The sequence below is a fragment of the Psittacula echo genome (assembly GCF_963264785.1).
Source record: "Psittacula echo genome assembly, chromosome: 4".
Taxonomy (NCBI): domain Eukaryota; kingdom Metazoa; phylum Chordata; class Aves; order Psittaciformes; family Psittacidae; genus Psittacula; species Psittacula echo.
The window spans coordinates 33,646,087-33,662,997 of record NC_137738.1 but is presented as its reverse complement, the minus strand read 5'-3'; positions in this window follow the sequence as shown (position 1 = coordinate 33,662,997).

The window sequence follows — 16,911 nt, the reverse complement described above, 5'->3', positions numbered from 1 at the left end:
AGTGCAGAAGACAGAAAGCAGCACCATGTAGCATCACATGGCATCAGCCAAGGTCTGTCTAAGCTGCCAGTTAACATAATTCTAACCCACTTGAAGGCCACCTACACTACACCAGATGGTGACTGCTTTCTCGGTTTGGCTGTCTGCATCATGTTTGCACTGGTGGACCTGTACAGCTGGAAATCCTGAGGTGATTCACTGCCAGTTTGCCCAACATCCAAAGTGTGTTAGCCTCCTTGCCATGTGAGACATTAACCACCTGCAGAGCTGAGCTACCAAACACAAGGTAGTCTTACCTGCTGCCTCCTGCACCTAACAAGAAATTAAGGGACTCTTGTGGCAAAGATGCTGACTTTCAGACGCATTCAGCCAAGTGATCCTTCACAGCAGTCCCCTGTGCAAGCTACTGAGGTATTCCCCATTTGAATGGTAACTAGTCATTACACTAAAAACACCAGTTAAACACATTTAATAAAAATCAGCTGTGGTGAAAAATTTCCTGCTGCATAAGGCTACAGTAAGATTTGTGACTTCATGTTTTAATCTCACAAGCAAAGAAGAGACTATGTTTTCCCCTAAATACATTGCATAACTTGTCAAGGATCAGCTCGCAAAGCAGTAGGTCCGAGACCCCAAGGACACACCAAGGATAAGAATCTTCACCCAGTTACTATTGCAGCAATGCTTGGCTGAGCAAAAAAGCTCCTGTTTGCAAACTGCAGCCAGCCACTTCTGGCAGGTGGGAGACCTGAACACCATAGCTCGTCAGGCTGGATCAAGGCTTCTCAGCAGCTGCAACACAGCTTGAACACTTAACGCAGCCAAAATTAGGGGATGGGAAGGGAAGAGAGGGACAGTCGCATCACCCTCAATTTGGGGTCAGGAAGACTGGTTTGGAAGCAACAGAGCAATTCAAGTTGTGGTGGGAGAACCTTTGAGCCAAGGGCTCCTTTTGTTTATTTCCATTTCAGTCCTTCCACACTCACTGTGTCCAGAGACACCATCAATACCCTCCCACTTCAAGAGCCAATGGAAGCTTGTCCTCTCAATACCATAGCCGTGGGGCACACTGCAAGGCCCACAGGGCACAATGGAGAAAGACAATAGTTTCAACCTGTCCCCTTCAACTACTCAAACTTTATTAAAGGAGCAGGAACAGCTTCATGAAGAAAGGAAGCCAAGATCGATTTTTGGCAGAAACACCAACAAGATAAGACAGCAACAAGTCTGCATCACACCAGCGTGGAAGTGACTGCATTGACAGGAGAACATCTGTTCCATTCCAACATACACAGAGGGAATTGAGCCCAGAAATAAGTTTAGGTCTTCATCAACATTCACTGATGGAACAGACTACTCTTACACAGGTCACTGTTTCTGTCAGTAGTTACATTTAGAAGTACAAGGAAACTGTAATTTCATAACAAAGATCAGATACAGAACATTATTCTGGTGACAGAACAACATTATTCTGGTGACAGAACGCTCAGTAACTACATTTTCCATAAACCAGCCTTAGGTCAGGAAGTAGACTAAGAAACACTGATAGCACAGAAGATAAGATTGCCTAGAAATATATGGAGAAATATCAGGAGACTGCAAGCAATACTTCACAAGCATAAATCAACAGGGGTTACATTAATGTGACATAAGATTATACACTGAGTCATAGAAATCCACATGGTAATTTACTCAATAACTACGACAGATACTCTAGGTGACTGAGGACAAGGATACCAGTTCACTTTAGGGCATGCTTTCATTTAGATCCTGCTAAATATGTACTCTGCTTAAACACATCAAGATAAATAACTTCAGATTATAGTGTTCCTAAAAGAAGAGCCATTTTTCAATCAACATTAGGGAAAGGAGCAAACATCAAGAAAAAGGACTGACACTTTAACACAGCATGTTCTATTTGCTAACGGCCTACTATCCTATTAGTATATCTACTCAGACAAAAGAAACTCATCCAACCTTTAGCAGACAAGATTTCCTGTGGCTGCAATGATATTTGCAGAAACAGTGGACAGAGAAAACACTCCCATTCAAAAGATTCACATAGACCCCTTCTGGCTTTGGGAGAGTTGAAGCTGCTCTCTTGAGAGGATGGAAGGACCAGGACATCAGAGGGTTTTGTTGGTTTTTGCTCAGTAAATCATGATCTCACCCACTCAGAACATGAGCAAATGCAGCACCAACTGAAGTCATAGTGACATACTTCAGCTTCACTAATCCCTCTTCAAGGGATCTAATCTACAGCCAGGAACCCAACAAAGTCTGTTCAAAGTAAACTGCATCAATCCTCTATCATTACAGAAGCTTTGCTACATAAACTGTCCTTAATTTCAAAGGGAATTATTGCCTCTCAAACAGAACACGTGACATTCAAATCAATAAAGACTGCAGAAAATAGTAATACAAAATAAATAGGAAATAGAGAATTTCTAACCCAAAAATTAATATTCAATATGATTTCTTCCACTTCAAAGAGTTTGAATTTGTCTTTTTGAATATGACCTTAGCTTGATGATGAGAAAGCAAAATAGAGTTGCTAAACATTGCAGGTGTTATGTATTTAATTCTGGGGAAAAAACACACCCAACCTAAAATTAATTTAATCTCCTCAGTGTTCTGAATTTTAAACCACACACAACAGAAGTAACAGTTTTGTAGCTGGCTTTTTTTTTTTTTTTCCAAGTATGTCACATGCTGCATTTTGATTCCTTTTCCCAAATGAATACCATAGTAGCTGCTTATTTTTACAGACAAGTATATGAGATGACTGAGGTACAGCCTTAAACGTGTGAATTCAAGAAATGAAAAATATTACGGGTGATGGTTGAAGGCTTTTTAGATTGCAGCCCAACCTGCATCTATCAACTGTCAATTCCAGTAAGAACTCACCCTTATCACTCCATTTGCTATTAGCAAAGGCAAGGGCACAGAGGAGAGCTGAGGACAGAAAACCGTAGTCCAGAGCTACAATCCTGTCATGCTGTGTGAGTGAAAAGAAAACCAGGCTATGCAGCACAGCTGTATACCACCCCCACATAGCCCACATTTCATATTTCTTTAGGGAAAAAAGCCCAAAGAACAACTAGATGGGCAAGTTAAAACCACACTGCACAAGGAAACATTTATCACTTGTGCTGCCCACTGTCAGAGAGAGACACCAGCTGCAATGCAGCCACGTTTCAAAATAGACATTACAGGTCAAGTAGGTGTTTTTCACTCCAATATCACTGAGAACAGTCAGATGCCCAAACCAGAATTCCTACCTGCCAGCAGGACAAGAGCACACAAGACTGGTACAGTGCTACCCACAGGTGAGCCCGGCATGCCACACAGCCAGCGTCCCTCCCCACAGCACAACAGCAGGATAACACACATAGAAGTAGCAAGCCTGCCCATACAGAGCATACATTTTCCACACCATTTATCACTTTGCCAAGTTGAATAAGCGAGGCTGGTAGCACATACTTTCTGACCTCTAGGTGCCCTTCTTCACCCACCTGAGAAGCAGTAAAGAAATAGGGCTGGTCAAAGCCACTTTCCCACCTTCAGAATTCAAGGTGCAACAGCTCTCAGAGTCCACACCAATGATGTGCTTCAACATCCACCACAGAGGTGACATTACTGCCACAGAGTACTACCTCCATACGCAAAACTGGCAAAACCTACAGAAGAAACCACAGCCAGAGAAACTTCTGGCACACTCAGCTTGTGCTAATTTATAGCTCCTCATTAGTGTAATAAGGGACACCTGAATGATAGCTACCTGCACCTTGGCTCCAGGAGGAAAGGACAATACCCATGGTGTTTGAGCTGGGGGTGTTTTCTGGGCTGGAGTTTTCCAGAAGCAGTTTCTTGGGAAGGTTGGAGCTGTTGCCTTCCTGCTGCATTAGCAGCACTCAACCTCTCATGGTCTTGCTTGCTGCAGGTCAGACACATGTCCTCCCTCTGAGCAAGGGCAGAGAGCTTGTAGGCAAAGAAGCAAAAACGCAGGCACCCACATAGTCTCAAATTTGATCCATAGGGGTGTCAGTCAGATATGCACTAGCTCACTGCTAATTTGATTCAGATTAGTGTTAAATTATAGCAATAGTAACTTGTTGCTGACAGTAACTGTTGAGTGGAAGAAGGTATAAACAGCATAAATCCAAGCTAGTAAAACCCACTCATGTTCTGAGTTACTGATTTCCTGGGTTTTCTCTTATCATCCATTTGCTATCTTGCTATCTATATAATTTGAAGAGCTCTGGAACATGTATAAATTAATAAATTTGTTCAATATTCGTCTGTTTTTCTTGGCTGTAAATAAAATTAAGCTTGCAGTAGGATTTAATATTTGGCTTCTGTTTGATGTCCCCTAAGTTAGGATTCCATGGTCTGCTTCAAGAACCTTTTCATGTCATTAGCTCGCTTTTGTATTTCTCAAAAAACAAAATACAATCAAAGCATAATTTGTGAAGCAAGGCATGAAAAACACAAGCCTGCCAAGGCTGCTGTGTGAGTACTGATCAATAAAAGCTTACTTTGTGCTAGAAAAGAAACACAGTTTTTCTTCAAGTATAGCAGAATTTATTATCATAAATTACTTCTAAGGCCACCTCCAGGAAAATTTCAAGGCATTATGCACAGGTGACAAAGTGAGCCTGACCATCAGCTAGCCCAAGTCTTAACAAAAGGAGATAAAAATTAGACCAGAGTTATAGCACTTCCATAGCAGTACTAAACCAGAGAATGCAGGGCAATGGTGACCAGAGGCAAACCAAAGGTCTTAGTTCTGTGCAAATGAGGCACAATTTTCCTTGCAAAGAGCAGAATTCTGCAAGAGCAGTTATGCTTCTAGATTTCAAAACAAAGCTCCCTTGGCCTCATTAGAGCCATTCAGACACACAGGGTATGCTGCAGGCTTTGAGCTGCTGTTACCCACTAGACCTGCAATTTGCTTTTCAAGCTTTTGCAAGCTTGCATAAAACCAAGGCCATAGCAGAAAGAACAAAAACAACAGGCTCAAGTTTGGCTGGACTGCATGGGCTCTCAGTCAATTAAAATCTGGAGCAGTGTGGTAAAAGCTCCTCACAGCCCTTCCATCTATCCTCAATAAACAGTAAAACAAAATGCAAGGGATAATTCCTCCCTCATTCCCCAATTTCTTTTAACATATCCACACTTGTGTTCTCCCAAAGGTCTAGTATTTCCCCAATCTAGCTTCATTATGTCTATCTGGGACTTCAGGGCTTAATTAGCTCCCACACAGACTGATTGCCTTCAGCTAATACTGTGAATTAAACACAAATGTTCAGCTGTTCAGCTACCCTGGACCATCCATACCAATCTCCCTGGTAAGGACTTCAGGGCCTTTATACTGCTGACAGAAGTCCTGTCACCTTACCGTAGGAACTCCACACTCAACTCTTTTCCATAGAGAATATCCTCTTGGCCTTCTCCAGCAGCAGGCTGAACAGATCTCTTTTGCGTACAGCTTTTGACTGGAGTGAGCTCCTACCTTCTGCCTCCATAGGCTGTGCACGTTGAACTGGCATCTTAAAGGACACCACATGAACCTTCATGCTTCCCAGGTGGCAGCCAAGCATGGGCTGTCTGATACCTCCTGTAACAAGTGCACGAGCCGAGGGCCATGGATCCTATTGCTGCGATGTTTTCCAGTAAGATGCATTGAATCTCTTTCCGTCCTTCCAATTATAAAGCATTTTCAAGTTTTCTGAAGGCAATTATCAAGTTCAGTGAAGGGGAACTGGATTCTAAACTATTTGCATTGCAGAATGACATCCCTTGTAAGATTTATATATAAAAAAAAAACATAGAAAGACAGAAAAATTATGTTTACCTGTAACAAAATAATTATGAAATAATGAGTTAATGTACCTACAGTGCTTACTCCCGGCACTTTTTTACCCCATACCTCATTCTTTGATATGAAAATGACTTCTAGGAAGTAAACAAAAAGAAGTGCATTGCAGGATTTGCCTTTCCTTTCCAGCACTGCAGATCTGCTGCCACCTTTTTGCCCTGGGGACACTTTAATCCATACTTCCTACCCTCCACACCCTGGTGAATGTCCTTAATTTTATTTTTGGGTGGAGAAACACCTCAGTCTTGCTGAAAAATTTGCCTATCCTTTCTTAAAACATCTGAAAATTCACCAAGAAGTAGAGAAGAGGCAATTTGTATTTAGTGTCTCAGATATTTAGCAGATGGATAGGAGTCCTGAGACCCAGTCCTGTCAGCAAAGACTCTTGGTCTTGTGCAAAGGGAAACAGCAAACAGTTGATGCAATCCAAACCAGGCTGTTCTGCCAGCTGAGGGACTCGTGAGTGGTGAGAAATATGGATCCTCTTGGACAAAAAAAGGAGCTAAACGAAGGATCCCTACATCCTGAGTGAGTGTTAGCCCCTCATCTAAAATAAAATGTCACCTCATGGGGTATTTCTTAGTATTGGTGTTGCTTTTCTATGACATTTCTTTATGTCCCTCCGTATATTTAAAAATACCCCATGAGTATATTTTTACTTTTCAAAGTCATTGGAATCTCATGCTTCCACTCAGCATTAATTGAAGTATTTTTTCACCTTACTGCATCAGGGGTATTGCTCTGTTTCACACATCCTCAGACTTCCTACTAAAGTTGTCCCAATTTAAGCCTTTGTTTAACTTTCCTAAGTAGTTTTCAGGCAGCACTATCACAGAATATTATTTTATGGTAAAAATAGGATTAGATCCTACCTATCTTGGCTTTGAAAATGAGCTTTAAGACCAAGTAAGATCATAGGGCCAGAGCATATTTCAACTAGAAGTTTGCAAAATGAAGTTAACTGCACAGAAAGCAAGCAGGAATTTGCCAAGTAAAGAAGGACTCTTGAATTCACTGTTCAATGCCAATCAATTAAATTGCTATGTAAGTCATCTTCATTCAAGTCAATATTAATGTTCTAAGGATATGGGCTGGTTTTATACACACACACAACTTTTCCTAGACCTTTCCTAGTAGCATTAAGAAACAACAAAGGAAAATGATGCTTAGAGGTCCTCAAAAGATTTCAAATTTAATTATTTGCCTGAGGACTTTACCAACAGAAGTTGAAGCTGAAGGTCAGAAGTTCCTTTACCAGAGGAGTTAGCATTCTCATTGTCAGCCAGAAATAAGCAAGGAAAATGCAGTTTTAATGACTTGTTTGACTTCATGCAGATCCTAACATCACTGCAGTCAGAAAACCATGTAGATTTTTTTGTTTTTCCCTATGGAAACAAGCCTCTATTTTGCACAGATTCCTGAAAATGTTGCAATATATTAATATAAATATTTTGTGTCATTACAGAAAAAAACCACATTTGTTAAAAATTCTGTCTACATTCTAGAGGGTTTTAAAACAGGAAAAGAGACTCGTGTGTGTGTCCTGGAGGGACTGTACTGATGTATGAATCATTACTTCTAGAAATCTATTTAGGTACAGATTCATAGTGTCTTAAAGATCTTGTTATGATAATTGAATTTTGGCTTGAAAAAGAAGCGCTACTAATGCAATGAAAAACTCATGTTCTCCTTCTTTTCCATTGTACCTGATACTCTGTGGCAATCATTGAAAAAGTAAGAAGTCCTGTGTCCTTGCTGAGGCTCTTCAAGACTTACACTTTTACCAAGATTGTCACTAGCCCTTCTGGGTAACCTCCTGCATATGATGCCACCATGAAGAGTACAGGTGTCCTCAGGGATCACGTGTACAACCTGGGTCACCCGAACTAGCTTCATTTTATTTTCATATTTAAGAGTGGAGAAAAAGAAGTCAAAGCTCCCTAGCAAACCAGTTTGTGTAGTGAACAAATAACTGTAGCTAGGGGCTGAACAGAACTGGTCATGCACTTCTATAAAACCAAATGTGGCATCACATTGACAAATACTTCATGCTAGCAACTAATATCTGCTACGTCTATCATTTCTAGCCCATAGATGTATAGAAGACAATATCAGAAGGACCAGAATTATTTTTCAGACGGCATAAACCCAATTACAAAATTACTGGACAGATTTTGTTCTGCTGTAGTTGCATAGACACATGGAGAGTGAAATCCAGCCCTTTTCCTTTTGCAAATAAAGGCACAACTAGCTTTTCAGAAACTGATTTTGTCTCATTTCCCCAGAGCTCCTTAAAAAGTGTTCCACTTAATGGGTTTGGTTTTTTTGTTTGTTTGTTCTTATTTTGATTGGGGATATTTATTTGAGATATACATGGATGGAAATTAGGCAAAGAATGAGAATTAAAAAGAGTTCAATATTACCCACAGCCACTAGAAGTCTGGAACCTACTTTGTGCTGGGTATTCCTATCTTTCTGTCTCTTCTCCTTCCATTGCCTCCCTTATGATTGCTACTTTGACAATTGACCTACAGTTAATTATAAGTAAATAATATTTTGCTATGGTTTCCACAACAGTTCTGCAATGCTTAATATTCAGATACATGTTCTTAGGCACCATGTCCAATACAGTTGGTTATTAAGTATCTCTAATTTATCCTCTGATCTTAACACCATAATGATGGCTGACCTTCGTATTGTCTAATGTGGGAAAAGTTATATTTACTGTAGCTACTTTAATAGAGAATATGCATAATTTCAGCTTCTAAGTTGCTCATAAAAAGTAGTTTTACCTTAGAATTTGCTGCTTTCCAAACTCCTAGGTTCTTACTTCACATTTAAAACATAATGGTTTAAATACTTCCTTTTATTGCTTCTACTAAAAGGATTCCTAAACATGCTTCCACATCTTAAACGGAGAAAGTAACCACTGGCTTATAGGTTCTAGAAGTAATTATACACCTATCATTGCTATAGGTCATCAATAAAAATTTCTTTATGTACCTCTGAATCTTCATTCTGCTCACTTAATTGGGGTTTGGAAAATGCTATTTTTTCATGTCAGGATATTCTGACTGGAGTAATTACTGGTATGATTTTCACTTTAATATCACCAATCGCATTATAAGCAATAACAAAGCCTCACAATAGCCTGCTGAAAGAAAAAAAAAATTATCCTTGTTGAGAAGCATATGAGAAGAAGGCATATGAGATATTGTATTATTTTCAGAGTGTCTTAATCACCTGCCTGTTATCACTGGATAGGCAAAGGCTTACCTGTATAATTATGATACCTCGCTATCCCTAAAACCAGACAAATGTTGTTTATGACACCCTGTATCATTTGCAAAACATTATTCCAAGTTTTGCTGCAATTTCCTTGAGGCATTACTGTGACACAGTTGACTAGAAGTTTCTTACATAAAGCAATTTAAATTGCTGTGACTGTATTATCTTGCAATATAACATGAACAAGTAGCTACATGTCACGTAGCAGGAAAAAACCCCAGGCAAACAGCTGCCCTGACCTAGATGTGTATCGAATTACTAGACCTCTCAGACATCACCCTTCTAACAGATATAGCAGAGACAATTTTCTTCCTTTGGCTCCTGTTCTGCTTGGTTCCAGCCAGAGAAATCTGTTCCTGCTCAAAATGTACAAACTCCACCACAGGTCACTGTTGGAGTCAAGTAACTACTTTAGGTTTGGCCCGGCCTATTCATCACACTTGTTCTTATGTCCCAAAATAAGCAAACAGCTATTAAAAAGCTCTTCAGTTCATTTACTTCTTTTTCTGTCGATCTAATGGAATGGATTAATGCCTGTGACTCTGCTACCTGTTTCCAAACCTCTGGCACTCAAAGGTGTAGAATCAGAAGTAAAATATCCACAAGGAATACGAGCACTTTCTGACCCATCCCTCCCAGTTGCAAAGCTCTCTCCTGTCTCATAGCAGCTCTCAAGGTGCAGAATTTATTTCAAAGAAAGCATCAAAACATCTTGCAGATGTTTCTCTAGGGAAAATGGCCCACATGTACATCAGGCTTTGCAACCTCTTGGTATGGTTTTCAGTTTTGGGAGAGCCTGATACAAGAGTTTATTCTGTGTGCTAAGAAGGAAAGCTTTTCAACCCTAAATAACCCAAATCAGGCAGAACAGAAATTTGCAGCAGTGTCTCCCACAGGGCAGCACCCTTCATGAAGATCAGGAAAGCTTTCTAAAGGACCAGTTGGTAGGTACTTTATGGAAACATTCTCTTTGGGATGACTGACAGCACAGCTTTCCAACAGCTCCTGTGTACAAGATTTTCCAGGACAGAGAAAATTCATCTCCACATGGGCAATGCACATCGTTTGGGGGAAATGGTAGTCTTCTAAGAAGTGCTTCAAAATATATGCTGACAATGTTATAAATTAGTACATTTTGAACTCAGATGCGTAGCACTTTATTTTTAGACTCTATTTCTCCTACAGTAATTTTATTTGTAAACCTGCACCTGTAGGAACAAAACATTATTATTTATAACTCTTCTCTCTGTCACATAAACAACCTTCTGCCAAATCCCTTACGATACCATGCAACAAAACACAGCAACTAATGCTCCAAATCTAATTTTACCCAATACAAGCAGCACTAAATGAGGTTCTGGTCGTGCCTGGTTTTACTTCTCTGTGTAACCTGCAGCAAGTCACTTGGTCTTTCAGTTGCTTCCCCTCTTCTAAACAACCCAGAATAAGAACAATACCATAAATAGGGCAGAAGTTCAGATTAGAAGTACAAGTAGTCCCACAGTTTCAGAACTGAGTTGTCTGAAATGCTGATGTTTTGATCCATATACAGAATAAAGCACAGCTCTGCATTGTGATACTGTTGGAACTGCAAATATCTTGGCTGCATTAGGAAAGCTTTCTGGTAGTTGCTGAAGTCCAGGAAAGGCTCACTGGGAAATAAAATTCAGACTTGCAGAAAATGGTTGGCTTGGGAAGTTGTTCTTCCAGGACAGAAATGAAAATGTTGCCAATGATCACAGTGTCAGCAACCAAGACCCAGAAATGTTCTGTATGAGTCCGACAACAAATTCCCTGTTGGTACAGCCCGGACACGGTTGGCATGTCATCTGGTTTGATAGTCTCCTCTTCTGACCAAATCCCACTTTTCACCAACAAACTGGACAAGATTTCTCAAAACTGAAATGTTTCCCAAAAAGTCAGAACTAGGAGAATTTGGAACTGGTTATTGTCTCATATAAATGACACCAACTGTACTTTCTCTATTTTACAAACTACCCTGAAATGCTTCTGAAAGCAGGTCACATGGCAGTTAATTCCAACAAATACATAAAGTCTGGAATAAATTTAGGAATAAACTGTCTGGTGCAGGCAGGCAGCACCATGGCATGCTCACTATCTTAGAGTCTTCGTATCTAATTGTCTGCGTGGAATAAATTGCTCTCTTCTTCCTGTAGAAATGTAACTACTTTTCTAAGGCAAAACTGCTTAATTAAAATGCTTTTCTCTGCAAACCTTTCTGCTCTGTTATTTGAATACAAATTCCAGTTGTCTTGAAATACCAATGTCTCTTCATGAAACTGAAGTTGACATTTCAGGGAATGCTCATGCAAATTCTATCTCCACAAAGAGTGAGCACAAAACACAGACTCTCAGTCTAAATGTGAATAGTGCTAAATAACCTACAAGAGACACATGCTGTTACTGAAAGAAGGGATTTAAAACAGCAGCATTACTGTAAGTCATTTGCGATGCAAAGGTTATTGATTAGCAGAGTCTGTGATTTGTTGACCTGACAATGAAAATTTATCTTAAAGTAATAAGAGCCCCAACTGCTACGGCTGGAGCCAATAGCACTGGGCCCCTGCACTGTAAAGAATTTCAGGGGAGAAAAAGTTAAGCACATTCCTGAAAAGCAACCTCAGACTAGTTTTCTTTCTCTAAATCTAGTCATGATACTACTTAATATTTCACTCTGAAATCCTTGGCTAAATGGAAATAATTTTATCCCAATTCGTCTGCTACAATGTATTAGTATTGCCCCAATATTGGTAATTGGCTTTTGGCAGCCTTGTTACATCTTAGGCAATCTTGTAAAAAAGACAAATATAATACAAAATTTACAGAGACGGGTGGAATTGAAATAATGAAAAATTGCAATCATAAAAAATTGCATCTGTGTGCGCTGAAGTAAGTGTTCTTCATATCACTTACGTCACTAAGCTATAAATTACTGGAAAATTCCCAGTGTTTTCCAAGCTAAGCAAATATGACAAACTAAGCATATCAAATATCACATTTTCTTGATTTGTTTTCCCCTTCTTTTTCTGGCCAATGTACTGGAAGTCACTGGCTGCTGAATCAGTTCCTACTGCATTATCTACAGCAAAGCTTTCTCATTCTAGTCATCACAAAAGCAAAACCTTGAAAATAGACTGCTAAGAAATTTCCAGCATAACATACATTTTTCACACTCGCTATCTCATTTTCCAGTGACCTGTGATGACATACTGCAGTCAGATCACCATAAAACATCAGGACTGGGGAAAGATCTCATTAGAAGTTCCTTATAAAGAAGGCACTACTTCTACATAATAACAAAGAAGCAGCTCCTTCTTTCAAAATAGCTAGTAAAATATTCTTTTGAGAAACTGTGATAAATACTTGCAATTTAAGTTCATATAATTCCTGCCTGATTGATTCTAATGAGTCTCCATTTGTCTTGTAAACTGAATATTTAATCACTGTGTTCAAAATGACATCAGGTTATTAAAGTCTTCAGTATATCTAATATGAAAAGTTATTAACTAGCTGATTTGCAAGCCTGAAGGACTTAAGAATCTGTATTAAATAATACATTATTTATGGATGGATGCAAAAACGCCTGCGTGCTTCTTGTGAGATTTGAGGGAATTTTGACATGCAAACCATAAAATCTGATCTTGGGAAACTCTGGTTCACCTGGCACCTAGTCCTGCGAGCTCCTCACTCACTCTCACCTTTTTATTCTGAAGTTCCCCAGGCACGTGGATGTGGATGGCTCACCCGGTTGAGGAGGAAGAGTTCAGCACCCGATGCACACCTGCCTGGCCAGGTTATTCCTTCACCCAGCAGTCGTTGGGGCAGCTTTCCAAGAGCCTATGTCACTTACACTGACAGGATGGTTTGTTGCGAAAGACAACAGCATTGTGTTTAAAACAGAGGTGAAAGTTTGGAGCTGGTTTTTTGTAGGACCCAGCCACAAGGGAAGCAGTGGTGCCAGCCACAGGAGAGGAGGTGTCATGTGCTCAACCCTTGGCAGGGTAAAACAGGGACAAAGACTTCTTTTTCCCCATTGAGCATCCAAACCTCCAGACTGGTGTTCTCCAACTGACTCCTTGCAAGGCTGTGAAGAAAACTGGCTGCAATGGCCGAAAGCGGGGAGAAGCCCTGGATTCTCATCTCTGCTACAAAACCTGCATGTGCATTTTCTCCAGAGGCCATTTGTAGCACCAGAAATCTCTCCTGGTGACTGGAGGAATGTGACTGTGCCATGGGACTCTGTGGTGTTTATTTACACTAACCAGTGCTATCTGTGCTCCTGATGGGAATGCCATCCTGGGTTTAACCCAAAAGGCTGAGGGAGGGCTGCCTCAGAGCAGCAGGGCATGCCCCCTTGCCACTCTGGGAAGGAGGCAGATTTAAGACTCAGTCCAGCTACTGCATTAGTCGTCCCTCTGCAGCAGCACGTGGTCCCCACCATGAAAGCACAAGTTGTTCAGCTGCTTAAAACAGGGTTTCAGTTCCACTGTATTGACTGGATGTTCTAATTGCCTCCCAAAGCTGTGACAGTTTTAAGCATTTAGACTTTAATTACTTGTCCAGGGCTAGGGAAGATGAAATGCCCCTCTGCAGACAGCAAGTGCATGGAAGCCTTAATTCATTTGTGTGGGACTTAAAATTGTCATCAGATTTCAAATTGAATTTCACTCTCAGGGGGATAGTGGCAGAGTTAAGTAAGAAAGCATACACCGATTTCCCTGTTCTCCCATCTGCCCAGACAGACCAGGCTATCCATGGTGTATTTCTGCTTAAGTAATTATGGAGGTTCCAGACTATTAACTGATTTAATAAATACCCATTTTTGCCATCTTTTTTAATTTTTTGAGACATTGCTCTTGGTGAGGTGTGACAGCAAGCCTGTTAATTAGCCAGACATGCTAAAAACAGATGCCAAAGGGATAACAAATAAAGGATTAACAGCTATCCATCAATATGCCTGCCTTCCTCCAGACCTCCCGTGACCCTTGCAGTCAGAATCTCTCAAAGCAGTAACAGAGAAGAAAAAAGGGGGAAGGGAAATAGGTATTTATTATGAGTGCATTTGTCTATGAGATTAAAGAGATTTTTCTCTGCTACAGTATCTGGGCCTTCATATGTGGCTTGGTTACTCTGCAAGATCAAAGAACATGGTCTGTTCATCCCTCAAGTCACTGAGGATAATGAAGGGAATCAAAGACAAACACGAGGCATTGGAAATGAGAGGGTAGTTTATGTCCCAGAGCTATTTTGTAACAGTGATCATCCTGCAGCAGGCTTCAGAAATGACAAGCGGCTCACTGAAACCCACAGAAACTCTGAAATCAAAATCTCTTAAGATATCCAGGGGCTGGAGGATAAATAAGACAGGGCCAACTGTTATGCATAAAACTACTACCAGAGTAGGATACTGCCATTGTAAGCCTTGGGGACAAGAAAGCAGTTCCCACTTAACACATCCGTCACCCAGCCTCCTGGCTAATAAATCCTTGACAATGCATGCCCTAGGCATGTGCAAATACCTGCAAAACAGGGTTTATGGGAGGGGTCAGCAACTGCACAATACTCCTTTGAAGACAAACCCACACCAGCTAGCACTGGGAACTGATAGCTCAAGTCATCTGGACATGTAGTCTTCATGATCATAACTTAACCAACAAAATCTTAGTAAGGGACATGGATCTGTGGATGACTGATGGGCTAAAATAACATCACTCAGGTGATGTGACAGCTCTTCTGGCCCCTGCTGGAAGCATGCACAGTTTCTTTACACTCAGCTGAGCACTTTGGAAAGAGAGAAGCCCCTCTCCAAAGCTGACAGCACCAAGTTTTACTCAACAACAGAAGTGATCTAATGGTTGGTACCTGCTAGGACGCAACATACTTGTTTATAGATTGTAATTGTTACAGGGTAACTGCTGTGCTTCTAGTTCTTGCTGATTTTGTTTTGGCTTGTCTTCTCTCATTTAAATGCAGAGCACAGGTAATGCAAACAACTGTGTGAGCTACAGAAAAATCTTGAGTGAACAGCTTCTTTTCTGGTAAGTGAGGCTGTGCTCAGGAGAGTATTCTTACAGATAGCACCATGGTATTCTTCAGGGTTTTTATTCTTCGAAATTTTCTATAACCTGCTTAATAAGTTTTTTATCAAATACGGTCATTTTTGTTTCTCTTTCATAAGATAAGCATCAGTCCTTCAAGTTTGAAACATCAGTCCTTCAAACTGAGCTCTGTGTTTGAATGTCAGTGCTGTGACTTTCATGCTGAATATATTGATATGATTCATACCACCAATCTGTGGCCGTGGTGGGGTTTGGCTGCTCTTGAGGTCTATCTAATGCTTGCCCAATCTCTCACACTCTGGTGTACTTTGGGGTAAGGAATAATGAAGAACACAACATGCAAACATAAAATAATTTGCCTGTCTACCACATCAGGTCTTGCTTAGCCTGCATACTATAGCTCCTATTCTTCAAAGCAAAAGAAACTGAAAACCCTTCTGAAATGAATTCTTTATATAAAATCTGGGTGATCTGCAGCAACTTGATGGACCAGAGAATACCTACACATAAGAAGGGAAGGTATGCAATGAGCCTCATGAAGGAAGCAGTCTGAATTTAGAATGCAACATTCCTCATCATCCATTGGTCCATTCCTGTAAAAGTGACTCGCAAACGTCCTGACATTTTCCCTTTGCATCATCAGTACCATCATCAGACAGCAGTAACACTGTTAACAGCGATGTTAAACTTCTATGGCCTTGGCAGAGCCAGATCCAAACAGAGCACACCTGCCTGAAGCTCAATCATACCAGAGGTTGCCCAAACTCAAGAACCCATCCCTGTGAAAATCCCCCTTCTCCACTGTAAAGGCCTGCAGCTGCTGCTTTGCTGCTGAAGATACCTAGGCTATCCACATTTGTGGGAGTTGATTTGCAGTGTATTCACATGCTGTGTGGGCACTGCAGTCCTGCAACCACTTTTTATCTTTCCCTGGGCAGTGGCTGGGACCAGCAGCATAGCACAGTGCTTGCCAGCTGCTGAGGGTGCAGAGTGCGGACACAACAGAGGCTTGTGCCACCTTCCTTTTCAGCCTGCACAGGTAGCTTTGCCTATCAGCTAGGCAAGAGCAAATGGCTGCTGCCTCCCAAGGAGACCAGGAGCAATGAGGAACAGTCTCCTCTGCTTCTTCTATCTCCTGATCCTGTTGGCAGTGGCAGATTAGCTGGCTGCTGGTAGAGAGAGACAGAAGTAGCCTTAAACGCAATATACATGGGCATAGGTCATCTGGTTGAAGCTGGGTTCCTGTGCAGCCAAGAAAGGCTCAGTGCAGGCCAGGAAGGGAGCAAGAGAGAGAAGAGAGAGAAAATAACCTGCCCATGGTCTAGGAAGATGGGCTGTCCTTGGAAAGATGACAGACAACCCATGCTCCAGTGTAAACCCAAGGGATGCTTATGCATTTTGCATGAAAACACACACATGGAAAAGGAGTATAAACAAACTAGGTCTCTTTGTGGAACTGACTAGTGTTTTAAAGCACTGTCCCTGCTGGGATTTAGTTAATTTATTTAATGATGCAGAAAAGAATATAGCCCTCATCTTCCCCAGGCTATGCTGAATCTTGAAGGCTGATAGATTTTTGCTTAACTTTTCAGAACTGAAGCAACTTTTAAGGCTTCCAATATACTTTTGTTTACCCCTTGTATTTAAACTGTGTTAATCCAA